Source organism: Falco peregrinus, chromosome 2 (assembly GCF_023634155.1).
Source record: "Falco peregrinus isolate bFalPer1 chromosome 2, bFalPer1.pri, whole genome shotgun sequence".
Taxonomy (NCBI): Eukaryota; Metazoa; Chordata; class Aves; order Falconiformes; family Falconidae; genus Falco; species Falco peregrinus.
The window spans coordinates 85,073,820-85,087,514 of record NC_073722.1 but is presented as its reverse complement, the minus strand read 5'-3'; the positions used below and the strand labels follow the sequence as shown (position 1 = coordinate 85,087,514).

The following is a 13,695-nucleotide window of genomic DNA, read 5'->3' as shown; positions in this document are numbered from 1 at the left end:
TCCCAACTTTTTCTCCTGCATATTTTCTATTTTTGTACCTGCGTACACTTTTTAAGGAAAAACTTGCTTATGTACCAAAAAAATTCTATTGTTGCTTTTTCTTTGTTCCATGGTTTCTCCATTTAAATTGCCTCACAGCAGTTCCTTTTTATTCACTCGTGGTTATCAATTTTGAACAATTTCCAATTACCATATTAATTTCTAAAATGTGTAGAAGTAATGTTGCTGATAGAAGTGCTATATTTACTGCATTGCTTCTAGTCTACCTGAAAAAACACAAGTGTGCTGTTTACAAAGATGTATCACTTTGAGTCAACAGTGATCCAGGCTGAATTGTTACACCCCGGCATCTTCATGATTTCAGCAACCTAAAGGTCTTAGTATCAAATACCTGCAGGGGCATGTTCTTAATTTTCAGTATGTACTTATCATCTCATCCAGGTTCTGCACTCGTGGTTATAAAGCACAGTATCTCCAGCTGTAAGAAATCATTTGAAATTGTGGAAAATTCGACCTGCGTGTAGTTTTCCTTTCAAACTTTCCTTAATTTTAAAAAGGTCAGACTAGTTGGAACAATAATTAGCAGAACAAACACTACTGTCCTCAGAGGAGACCTTGTCTGCCAAGCTACTGACTCAAGAACGGTTACAGCTGAGTTACAGCCCAGCCCTCCTTCCTGCCCTGGGAAGCAGACCTGAGGTAGGCTGGAAATTGCTGACAGACCCTGAACTTCAGCTGTGCAGGTGAGTGTCATGCTGCAATAAAGCACGCCTCAGTCAAGCGTATAAAAACAGGATTTAATTCAGAATCTGATGCTTAACTCTGCATCATTGATCTTCCTTCTCTATATTAATTGCACCAAAATACATACTGTTTGCATCTGTTAATACTCCAGAGTCTGTTTGACAACTGAATGCAGCTGAAATCTCTTAACTCTTGATTTGTAGCCTTTCTTTTTTGGGGGGTTGGGCTTTTTCTTTTAGCACATGGCAGTTGATGCAGCAAAGCTGAGTGCAAAGAGCTGGCCTTTCCTCCACTGAAGTTTGCTCAAAACAGAAAAACAATTTGGAAGAGCAGGCTTTACTCAAGAGCCTGTTAAATAAAATTTCATTGGATTGACAATTATTTGTTGAGGCTGGTGTCTGTTAAAAAAAAATACCCTCAGTGAGTATCTAGGAAACACTAGCTTTTGATAAACAAGGAAATTGGAAATATTATACAGATTTTAATGACTGGGACTTCAGCTCTGTCAGAATCAGTCAAATTCATCCCTACTGTGTAATGCCTAATATTTTACAAAATAGTAAGATCTCTTGACCCTTTCTAGATGAGAAATCAGTTGAGCACTGCAGCCCTGCTGTTTTTACTGGAGGTGTGCTGATTCACACCAGCTGTCAATCTTGTCCTGTTGCAGTCCAGAAAAGGGGGGCGGGGGGGATGATAAATGGAAAAGTATGCAATGATGGGAGGGCTGAAGGTTCAAATCTGATCACAAAACCAGGCAGCAAATGCATGCATTGGCCAAAGCCAGCCTTCACGTGGGCTTCAAGGTACCTTCACCCTGACTGTTTTGTGCAAGACCACTGGGAAATTGCAGACTTGTTAGCACTGCAAATGCTGACAACGCAGTTCTGTTCTGTCCCCTTGTACCTTCTGCACTTTTCTAGGCAATGCTTGTTGAACACCTCAGGTTTTGCCAAGATTGCAAGGTTCCGGGTCTCAGCCTTCTGCATTTCTCCATTAGCTCGCTCAGCGTTGCTGCAGCTGTGCTGGAGGTGGGACTATGACCTGAGATTTGGGCTGAGAGCGATACTGTAATTCACCCCAGCCTGGCAAGCAGGGATTTTAGGAAGTGTCAGCTGGGGAAAGAGAGAAACAAGTTGAAGGCACAGCAGGAAAGAGGGTTTGTCTGGCACAGCCACTGTGGTAGCTGATTTCCATGGTTCCTCTGGCAAATGCAAAACCCTATGGACAATTAGGAAGCACAAGAGTGCTCTGTTCCCATAAAAAAGTGGGTTTCCGTAAAAAATAATCTGGCAGTTCTGCACAGCACAGAAGGTTTTCTCAGCTGTAAAATTCCTTTGTTTCCCTTACAGTGGGTTCCCTTCCAGCTGAATTCAATGGGCAAACCAAGGGCTCTCCCTGTCTTTGGGGGTTCCTGTGCTTCACCTGATGCTAAATCATAAGGTTGGTTTTTAGACTGAAACGCTGCAGCCTTCAGAAGTGCTCTCTGATGGCTGCTGGGGGAGGCAGAGCACCCAGCTGGAGGGACCCGTGGTGCAGCGCAGGTCATTTCTTCAGCAGTGCCTGCTCTGTTAAATGTAGCTGGAGCGCTCCCGTTTGAGACCACAGCTTGAGCAGAAATCCCATTTGTGCACTGCAGGACCGTGCAATGGGTAAGAAAATCTAGTTATGCTAAAATTTCTCTTGCTATCTGTCTTTTGACCTTTTGCAGTATCTGCTAGCTCATTTGTCTTGCAGCACTAACGGAAATATGAGTAAGGAAGCAAAAGAGAAGCTGAATGTTCACAAAATTGAACACGGATTCAGATGAGACTAGCAAACCTGGTTTTTTCTTGCAAAGATGTCCCTTATCACTCTTTTACTCACCAAGGTAGGTCAAAACATTTCAAACTGGGAAAAATTTTGTATTGTCTGTTGAACCCAATCAAGCCACGATTTAATTAACTGGATTGAGAGAGAGAGATGCCAGTGAGTTATCTGTGCACCTGGCAGTGTGTGCAGAATACTAATAGCCTGGGTAATGTTCTCCAAATTCTTGATCGGCAGCAGCTGGAGCAAATTTTTGACTTTGATGAGTAGGGAAAAAGAAGAAATCTATTTCAGCGCAGTGACAGTAGTATATTTACATTACAAACACGGCAATTGCTAAGCATTACTGGAATTCTGCTGCCACAATAAAGGCAGTGGCATTCATTTAGTTTCATTTCCAATTATAAGAGATCCTGCTGGTTTTTCTCCATAATAAAAACTTTGCAAACCGAGCTTCATTACACAACTACATGGGCTGCTACCCATCTTGTCTGACTACGGATGTCATCGTCTGTCATCCCAAGCATTTTGAACTCGTTCAGGTTTGGAGAGAGGAAAAGCAGTCTTTGGTCCTGTGATTACTGTGAAACGTCTTTTATTTCATAGCTGAGCATGGAAACGGGCAGCCTGGTGCTGGGAAGGGTGTCTGTCCCTGGTAAATGGAGGACATCCCTCATCCCTTTGTTCACCATGGGAGCTGAATCTTTGGCAAGCAGCTCCTCTTACTAGAGTAAACGGTGACATTTGTTAAGTGCTTCCAAACTGGCGCTTTGTGAATTTTCAATACACCTATCTGGCATCTGATCCAATTGTCACTGCAGCAAAGTCAGTGGGAGTCTTTCCACTAACTTCAGAGCCACAAAGAAAGTCTCCTGCTGTATGGTTTGTACAAGCAGGAGGCAGGGGAGGGAGGGAGGGAGGATAATTTACTGGTAGTTGGGGAATTTCTTACAGCGACAGCATTGCAGGGAAGGCGAGTGAGGTCAGAGGTTGTAGGACATTAGTGGCCTAGGACAGCAATTCGGTCTGGTCGGTACATCGCCTGCAGCTCCCATTTCAAGGCAGGTGACCCGGTAATAAACATTATTCAAGGAAATTTGATGGGAACAGATAGTTAAAAAAATGAGGCATGTTGGAACAAATCCTGCTGCCAGCCCAAAAGTGATGTTACTGAAAGAACAGGGTGGAGTGAATATTTCTTTTAAAGTTCTGCCTCAGAAAGGTTACTGAGGCTTTCCCTTTCCTTCCACACACAAGGAGCAGTCCCCCCAAACCCTGCCTGAGACCCCAGCCCTTTGACTTGCCTGTAGAGGCTTTGGGAAGCAAGGGAAACTGAGGCAGTGCAGTAGGCACAGTGCCTAAAGTCTCCTGTATGGGGCCTGTCTAGTGGCTCCTCAGCTCCCAGCAGGAGCAAAACATGTCAGCTGTGACACGGAGCTTCTCATGGCTGTGAGCGGAGCAATGCATGGGTTGGATCCGATTCATTAATGAACTTGTGTATGTGGTAGCTCTACTGCTTCTTCAGGCTTTTGCTACTATACAATGAAGTACATGATTAAAACCAGCAGAAGTCAGCTCAGGATCAATCTGGTGTGAGTAGGTCCTTTTAAATACAAGGTACTTTAGTGGCATTTTCAGTTGGAGTTGCCACTTGCTGAACATTTGGAGGGTATTGGTTAGGTTACAATTCTCAGGAAACATTAATTCTCTTCAGACCTAGTGCAAGAAAATTTTATTGTGCATGCAGCTGTTCAAGATTAAGTAATTATGTGATGAACCTTTGGAGGTGATGAATTTTAGATGAAGCATGTACACATTTTTATTATGCGTACTTTTTTCTTCATCTATTTTCTCTTCATTTGGTCACTCGTTTATGTGGAAGCAATGAGCAAAATCAGCATATTTCACTCTTTAGAAAGAAAATTTCCATTTACATAGCCTTAATGCCTTCAGCCCACACATCCTTCAGTGAATTTTCAAAAACCCACTGATGTATTACACTCCACATAGCAACTTCAATAAACAGGTCATCTGAAAAAGACCAAGGTTAGACCCTCAGCTGGGCTCAGCAGTCTTTTCTCTCTTGGGCTCTTTTTGAGCTCACCTAGAACCGTTTCACCTTGGGCTGAGCAGGGGTGGCTTGTAGGGGATCAAGACCCAGGTCTCATCAGGAGATGTTTTACATGCTGCTTTGTTGTTTGGAAAAGGTTACAAATCATAAGTTTCTTCTCTTTACTTTGTTCTTTGCAGGCAGCTAAAAGATCACTCTGCTAAAACGGGTTTCTGAAAAGCACCAAAAAAAGATGAAAGAGAGAAAAGCAATTCTGAAACAATGAGTAAAAGGGTATTTTCAAGAAAGGCAAGATGATCAGTTTTTAAGCCTTTTAAATACTTTGAGTCCCTATTACCTAAAGTGTATGTATGTAACGGTCCAACCTTAGCAAAGCCAGCAGCAGCTTTGGGTTTCAGGCCAGATCCATTCTCAAAGCAGAACACCATGATTTTGGCTCCAGATCACAATAACTTTTCCTGCCACCTTGACACTCTCCTGCCCCGCTGCTTAGACCAGAGACTTTGCCCTGGGGCAATACGTTCTGGAACTGTTCCAGCAAAGGCTGAAGATGTTATTCTCTGGCCATTATACCAGATCCATGCATTTACAGGACCACCTAGCAACACAGATTGGAACCAAATCAGGCATGGATATGCAATTGCATTAACCAAAATATATGAGGAGCATATGTTTATTTTCTGGTAGCTGAAGATGGTATGGGATCTCGGAAAATGTTCAAGTGCTTCAGACAGATGGTACGTGATCCAGCATAAAGCCTGCCAGTGAAAAGTTAACCTGTCAACGTTTTCTTTTTTTTTTTAACAAATCTGAATCAGCAGAGCAAATTTATACTGGATCGGTGCTTTGTGTCTCACAGCTGCAGCAGATTTATCTAAGATGGTTTTATTATATTATTGGACCATGATGAAAGTGTGCAGAAGATGTGAATACAGCTGAAGGAACTGTATTTCTGTCAGGAAAACAGACCCCGTAAGATACCTCACCCTGAAGCTGTTTGTCTCTGGCTACATTGCTTTTAAGCCTACGCCTGAGAGCCTTTTTCCTTGATTGCCTTTCCTTCAGGCTGAGCTTCCACAGCACAGTGCCGTGGTGCAGTACACAGAAATATTAGCACTCTCAAAGAGGTTATACAGCAAGAAAGAACAGTATATTGATGTAGATAGAGGTATTTATAAACAAACACAGGTACAAAGCTGTATGAAAGATCTCTGCTGCTTCCTTTCACAATAGCCCACGTGATGCCAGCACACCCAGCTGTTCCTGGCTGTCCTTCAAGGGGATATTCTCTTTCCTGCTGTCCCTTGAAGGTACAAGAATGGGCTGAGGTATTCAGTTGTGCTCGTAAAACCCTTCTCATCCTCCCAGTGCCCTGTCCGAGCCTGCACATGCTGCAACACCCCAGAGGTGCTACCAGGAGGAAAGCAGCTCAGTAATTTGCTGTTTTGCACAGGCATGTTGGAGAAGCTGGGGTACAGAAAGGCGTTTGTTGGGCTGCTCTGGATCAGGGTGGGTGCTGCTGCGTGGGGGGCTGCCTCCTGCTGCGGGCGCCTTGGGGCAGAGCCCTGCACCCTCACGGGCCATGACCTCTTTGAAGTTCATTTGATCAGGTCTGGTTTGTTTGTCTACATTTATTTAAGAGGAGAGGACTACTGAGTTTGCTACTTGTCCGATTTGTTTTCTGTGTGTATACAAAAGCCCCAGATCTTGATTATAGGTGGAATCTTCCCACAAGTTTCTGTTTGGTGAGTAGCACTTTGACCAATAAGCAAAGTCTCCATTGTCTTTACTTTCTCTCTCAAACAACTAAAGCAAGTTTCATAAGCCTAAATCAGGTATATATTGAGGAAGAGCCTGTATTTTAGTGAGACCTCTCCAAGCCTACTAGGATCTGCGTGATCGATCAGTGTTAAGACCTCAGCTGACTTTCTATCAAACTCAGTCTGGAGTAGGAGCACAGTTACATTCATTCAAGACTCCTACTGTATCTCTTTGATTTAATACAGCAGTAGGTATGATCGACCAGTATCATGGAGCACTTTTTTGGATGCAGTTAATGTTGTTCTGTAGACAACAAGACAAATGGGATGAAGCTCCATATATAGGTTTGTTTTCCCCTCTACAGATTTAGGAATAAATGTACGCAGTTGAGGCATTCAGACACTGTTAAATACCCTCTTTATGCCAGAGGAAAAGAGATTGGTTTTGGAAAAGGCTAAAGAGGAGAATGAAAGTCAAAATGCTGGGGAAGATCCTGCTAGATTTATGTCAAAAGCACAACCAGGTTGGGATCCAAATTTGCCTCTCAGAAGAGCAATGATAAAACAATATCAACAACTTATTTTGTATGGGATAAAATATGGAGTTCCAAAGCAAAGAAATGTCTCTAAGTTATACAGTTTAAAACAAGGCAAACAAAAATCCTTCTCCATTTCCTGAAAAATTGTGTGAAACTGCACAAGAATATGCTGATTTAGACCCAAAAGCAGAAGACAATAAAACTATGTTTAATATGTTATTTATCATACAGTCAGCCCCAGATATTCAGAAAAAACTACAGGAAGTGGATGGAGCAGGAGGAATGTCTATTCTCAATTAATAGAAATTGTCTATAAAGTTTACAACAATAGAGATGATGAGGAAAAAGAGGAAAGACAAAGGGTGAAACAAAAAGGCTCAAGCTGCTTTACTTGCTGCTGCTATTATGGAAACATGTATCAAGGACAAGGTAGAGGAAAAAGTGCCCGGGGAGGAGGAGGAGGCCTGTGTGCTTCTAACCGTCAAGTAGTAAATTCTGATCCCGTAGGTCCAAATCAGTGTACTTATTGCAGGGGAAAAGGACATTGGAAATATGAGTGTCCGAAATTAGAGCAGAGGACCGTTCAAACACCTCAGAGGCAGGTGCCTGAGGCAGATTCGTTGATGATGGGAACTTACGATTCGGAGTAAAGGGGACTGGAGGATCGAACAGATACCTCCCCAGCAGATCCCCTGGTTCCAGCTCAGCTGGAGAATGAGGCTATAAATGTTCAGTAGATACAGGAGCAACATACTCAGCAGTAACAAGTTGTAAAGGACCATTAAGTAAATTCCATATGTCAGTGATTTGGGCCACAAGAAAGTGAGCAGTAAAACCTTTCTTACTTCCTATGAAATGTAAAAGTGGAAATAGAATTTTAACACATAAATTTTTATATATGCCAGAATGTCCCATGACACTGCTAGGTCAAGACTTATTAAGTAAATTGGGAGCTCAAATAACCTTTGTCAAAAATTAGATTCAAATTCACATTCCACAAGATAATGTTGGAAAGCACAGTTATATTTACTACAGGGTGCTGACAGTGAGATGAACAAAGAAATACTGCCTCTAGAATTTCCTTGGGTGGTTCCCATGGTATGGGCCACCCAACAACCTGGAACTGCTAAGGGTGTAACTCTGGCTAAGGTAGAGCTGAAGCCTAATTCAAAACCAGTAAGGAAAAACCAGTGTCCTATAAAACTTGAAGTGAGAATTGTTCTTGAACCATTGATAAATAATTTCTTATGATATGAATAGTTACACAAATGTAGTTCCAAATATAATATCCCAGTCCTTCCAGTGAATAAGCCTCATTTGCAGGAATATAGGTTGATTCAAGATTTATGGAGCGATCAACCACGTAGGTTGTGGATGTACACCCGGTGGTTCCTAATCCATATACGTTGTTGCTAATGTCTCTGAAAAGGATTTTATTTTACAGTTTTGGATCTGAAAGGTGCTTGCTTCCATATCCCATTGGAAACTAAGACCCAAGAGCTGTTTGCCTTTGAGTGGGAAAGTCCAGCTACTAGAAAGAAGGTGCAGGTGTGCTGGACCGTGTTGCCTCGAGGATTCAAGAATAGTCCAACACTAATTGGTAATGCCTTAGCCAAAGGATTAGAAGTACTGGCAAGGTAAGAATCCCTCAATTATTTTGTTACAAACATTGCCTGAGGAAATTGAAGGACAGATGAAACAGTCAAACAAGTATCACTTAAGATTATTATTAGGTGCTGCCTTAGCCCAAGTATTCAGCAAAGGAAGCTAAATTGGCCAAACTATTGGAGTGCAAGAAGAATAAAGCTGGTTGGTTCTGGTAGTAGAAGTTCTGATTATGAGAGAATAATTACGATGATTACATGGAGACACTCATATGGGAGCAGATGCATTGGTTCTGAACATCAAAAGATAGGCCATAGGACCAAGAAGGCAACAGGTTGCTGAAGAACTTGTCAAACAATGTTCAATTTGTCTTAAAAATAATAAAAAAAATTGAGAAAAGACCCCCATCTGGAGAGGTTGTTTTCCTGGGGAATGCTGGCAAAGAGATTTTTCTGAATTACCCAAGACTTATGGGTATAGGTATCTTTTTGTAATGGTAGATACCTTTTCAGGTTGGCCTGAAGCTTTCCCTTGTTGCAGCAACAAATCTAAGGAGGTAGTAAGAATACTGCTGAAAGTAATTCCTAGATTTGGAGTTCTGGAGGGAATATCGTCAGATAGAGGCCCTCATTTTGTAGCTGAAATAGTTCCTTGGGTCTCTGCCTTTCTTGAAATAAATGGGAACTCCATATTCCATGGAGACCACAGTCTAGTGGAAAAGTAGAAAGAATGAATCAGATGCTAAAAAGACAACTTGCTAAATTACGTCAAGAAACCCAAGAAAAATGGGTAGACCTACCCCCATAGCTTTAATCCTGTGCTGTAGTGAATGTATCTATACAGCAATGTGGCTCGTATTCTTTGACTTTGCACACTGGGTAACAAATACACTTTTGCGGTGACAGTCCCTCTTTTCATATGCAGGAAAAACATATGAATAGGTGGAGATTTTTTATTTGCAGCCCTTGTGAAAGAGGGGGGGTGGGGGTGGGGAAAGGAAAGAATGTTGGTTTTGTGAACAAGGGTCATAGGGTCATAAAAACTGAAACTGGAAAGGCTAGCAGAAATCAGGACAGAACTATTTCGTTTTAGCTTTTGGCATCTTATTAAAAAAACACCTTTTGATGAAAAATTGTTCTGCATGAGAAAACAAAATATCGCAGTGAATGTTTTGACTCCTTTTCATGGCTTTTTTAATGAACTTAAATAAAGTCCAGAAAGTTGTACAAAATAGTACCATGATGTCCCCATGCCACTCTTTCTCCTTCTGCTTGCTCCAAAAGCACACTATGAAAAAAATCCTCTGGCTTTCCTCTGAGGTTTCCAGTTTAGGACCAAAGTACACGCTTCAGCTTTGTCTCTGTTGCCCAGACTGGCATGAGCTGCTGCTATGTAGTCCTGACACGCCGAATTTGTCCTCACTGACACATCGGGGCGTGAGGCTGCGCTGGCTGGCAGCATGCATGGTATTTACAGAGATGCTGCCTTGCAGAGCCATGTTCCGGTGTGCTTGTGCTCATCACCTGTGTGTGCAGCTGTAGTAGGGTAAGGCCACGACTGCAGGGACTTCGGTGGCAGAGCTTTTAAGGGAGACCAGTCAAAGCTTTTGTTTTATAAGATCCAAACCTTCTAATTTCTTACTAACAAAGCCTCTGCTTTTATCTATGAGGTGAGCGTGAAAGAAAACTTTAGAACAATGACTCCTATGGCATCTGCCAATATTTTCATTTTAGCTTAATGGGGGATTTAAATTATTATTGAGTCCTATTTTAAGAGAGGAAAGAAAGCAAATGCATAGAAATTTGATTATATTGAGCCTCTAACTGCATAAACACAGTACTAGCCTCAGTGGACTAATTCCATTAAGACTTGAACTATCTGTCTTGAAGTTGCTCGTGAATACAAACTGCCAGAACTGCTGCCATTGCTGGGTTTGCACAACAACTTGTACATTTTTGTGTCAGACAATAAAGCCAGATTTATTTAGAGAGATATTAAAATAAACAGGTTTAATAATATATTTAAAAACTTCATTGTTACTCGTATGTTGTTTCTCTTTGCTTGAATAATATTCTTTATTATAGCTGTATATTACCTTCAAAATGCCTCTTGCTCTGAACCTTGCAAGCGCTGAATCTGTAAATATGTGATCTGTAGCACAGCGAGGTGGAGAATTTTAATTCGCACAGCAGAAAGGTCCGTTTCAGTATTTTACCTATCCAAACTGTGCTCTAGATTGCCGTTTTTTTAATTCTACCTATCTTTTAGGTAACTCTTTTCTATCTAACATATTGCTGCTGAGGTTTGGGAGCCATTAGGGAAGATCTGCCCAATTAGCATGTTAATTAGGACCTACCCAATTCAGGGATAGGGAGGTGATTGTTTTATTAGCATTCTGTGAGATGAAAGAAAGATTAATGACTGTGCCTGCACCTCTTGAGGGGTATAAAAGTAACACTTGTTATGTGAGATATCTGCGTGTGAGAGGAGGTATTTGAAATGGCTGGGCTTACTGAGGGAGTTGCCTGCTGCCTAGCTACGCCTGAAGCAGAGAAAAGTATAATTGAGTTTCTTTCTTAGTGAGGGGGAAATGATAATACAAAGCAAACATAACAGAGCTGTTACAAGTAAGTGAAATCCCATTAACAGATTGGTATCAACTAAAGCTTTGGTCCCTTCAGCTGGGCAAGCTTAGCAGTGGGCTGGCAGGACAAGATTCACGGCTGTTACATGCACTCGTATATATATGTAGCTACGTAGATGCCGCACTGCTGTGAATGGATAAGGTTGGTTTGTAACCAGCGAAGTTGTACCTCTCTTCCAGATGCTGTGCTTTCCCATGGCCACATACTCCCGTATAGCCACAGAGTCTGACCCATGGATATGTTGAATAGATTATGCCCAGGGTGTAAAAATTCAAAGGGCCTAAAATAAAGCCTTGGGGGAGGGGGCAGCCTGCAAAAAAAAAAAAAAATGAGGTCATGTACACAGATGTGAAAAAGTGATGGTCTTTTCAGTCCTGCTCTGAAGCACTGTGTGCTGCTCTTCCAACCTCACCATGGAAGTTCCTGGTCCCAGGATCCAGCCCATCAGCGAGGAGTGTGGGAGACTGAAAGCTGCAATGGGTATGAAGTATTCCAAGGCCTAAAGAAGGGCAGGAAGAAACAGCTCTGACTAAATCTTTGTAATGTCCTGAAATCTCTCTGTGAACCTGGTTTTGTGTATGATGTATGGTTGCCTAAACAACCATCATACCATTTCTGGGACTTGAGCTGTAAAGATGTTCTTTGTTCTGTAGTTATAGCTTAAACTTGGATTTTAAGTAAAGCTGTATGTGATAGTGTGTGATAATACCAATGAATCCAGAGGGAGGATTACTTCCCAGAAGCTCCTCTGGGCTCTTTCAGTCTGAACTGGTGGTCAGGATAAATTCATATTGTTTTGTCTAGACATGTACCACTACTTGTTTTCAGTTATTCTTAAATCAGAAAAGTCTATTTAAAAAAAATAGTCAGGTCTTCTCTCACTGGATCCTCCAGATATTAAGCTTAATAACTACTGTGGGAAGCTGATACCATGAAGCTGGGCACCAGGAACCTCGGAGGATATGTTCTGGTTTGAATGACAACGGGTACCGTACAGATTTGCTCCTCTTCTCTGCATACGGCGGGGAAACCGATGCATTCCAAGATTCTCTGGCAAACACAACTCATGTCTGTCATTTCGTTGCAAAACTCCAGCACCAATTTATTCTAGGGCCCTCAAATATTCCAGTACCCAAGGGAAACACCAAAATGTGGGTTTCTTTGCTTCTTCTGAGTTTTGCATAGACAGCAGCTATTTTAATGCAGTTCGTTCTTCTTTTTGTTCTTCATTCCTTCTGTTGACTTCTTGAGTAAACAGTACCAGCTTCTCAAAATTTAGAGGGTTGTCAATGTGGTCTTGTCCACAGATGCACAGAAAATTGTTGTCTTTGCTTTGGGATTTGAGCAGATATTTCTTGTAGAGAAAAGGCTACCTTCTTCCCAAGAGCATCCTCAGCAGCATGGAGGAGACAAAAAAAGATCCCCATGGACATGGAGGAGACCAAAAAAGATCCCCATGGACATGGTTAGTTTACCGCAGGTTGATCTTGTTACAAATGCAGGCCATTCTTTAAACTTTTCTTCTACTGTTTTGTCTGGTGCTCACACGCACATTTCCATGCATGTGTTATGCCAGTCATAAAAATTTCTGTTATAAATTGATGCAGTTCCAGGTAGATTTGCAAAAAATTATTCTGTTCTATTTCTCTATGTTTCTGTTGTCCCTGGATGTCTCCACCATTCAATGACCATAATGTACCATTGGATGCAGTAAATTCCTGATGAGTTCCCATTGCCCAAGCACAGACCTTATGCTTTCAACACTTCGCTTTAATGATAGGATTTTTTTGATGGGGTAAAGCTGGGGTGAATTGCTTTATTCACAGATTTTTTTTTTTTCTTTTGTTGTGCTGTGTCATCCTTATCCATGTGAATGTTTCTGGATCTGGATTGTAAATTAATCTCTTGCTGAATTTTAAGCCAGGATATGAGCAGCTCATTCATCTCGCTGAGAATGCAGAGAACTGTGAGGTGTGTGTCTCTGCTCATGTGAGTTACAGCCAGACTGTTCAATAAAAAGCTACGTACAGCAATAGCATACAATAATGATGTGTTTTTTAAAGTCACCCTGAGATGGAGTTTGCTATTTATCAAACAAAAGCTTTTTGATAGTGGTAAAAAGTGTATATATTATCTTTTGATACAACCAATGGTACATGTGGGAGAGCGCAGTTCTGTACAAAACAATTGATTCTACTGATATAAGCAAATTAGGTTTTCATGACACAGGGAGGAGTTTTCCTTTTAGTCTGGAATGCTCCCCATTGAGAACTCCCACCAGGTGTACTGTGCTTTCTGAAGTCATTAATGTAGATCAGAGAATAATTAGGCTTTGGCAAGCATAAGGGGGTTTGATTAATCAGACTGAACAGCATTCTTTTATCTCATAATACCAACAGCCTTGAATCAGCATGGTGTGGCCACATTTTAAGAAAGTACTTTCACAATTACTTTCCTCTTGTACAAAAGCATGGCGTTGAGACCAAGCAGAATCCATCCCCCAAACTGAGGAATAAGAACAA

At 41.6% G+C, this 13,695-nt stretch overlaps 2 long non-coding RNA genes across 4 annotated transcripts in view; both read left to right on the top strand.

Annotated features, from left to right (window-relative positions):
* Nucleotides 1-384: 384 nt before the first annotated feature.
* LOC129783836 (uncharacterized) lies at nt 385-6,743 on the top strand. Its single transcript, XR_008745844.1, has 3 exons — nt 385-743; nt 2,097-2,396; nt 2,482-6,743. It is a non-coding gene; the product is annotated as an uncharacterized LOC129783836 (long non-coding RNA).
* A 2,829-nt stretch (nt 6,744-9,572) lies between these two features.
* Nucleotides 9,573-13,695, top strand: part of LOC114011022 (uncharacterized) — a 28,629-nt gene continuing 24,506 nt past the window's right edge. For all 3 annotated transcript variants that reach the window (XR_008745843.1, XR_008745842.1, XR_008745841.1), the window contains exon 1: nt 9,573-12,638. This is a non-coding gene — a long non-coding RNA (uncharacterized LOC114011022). The remainder of the gene's footprint in view (nt 12,639-13,695) is intronic.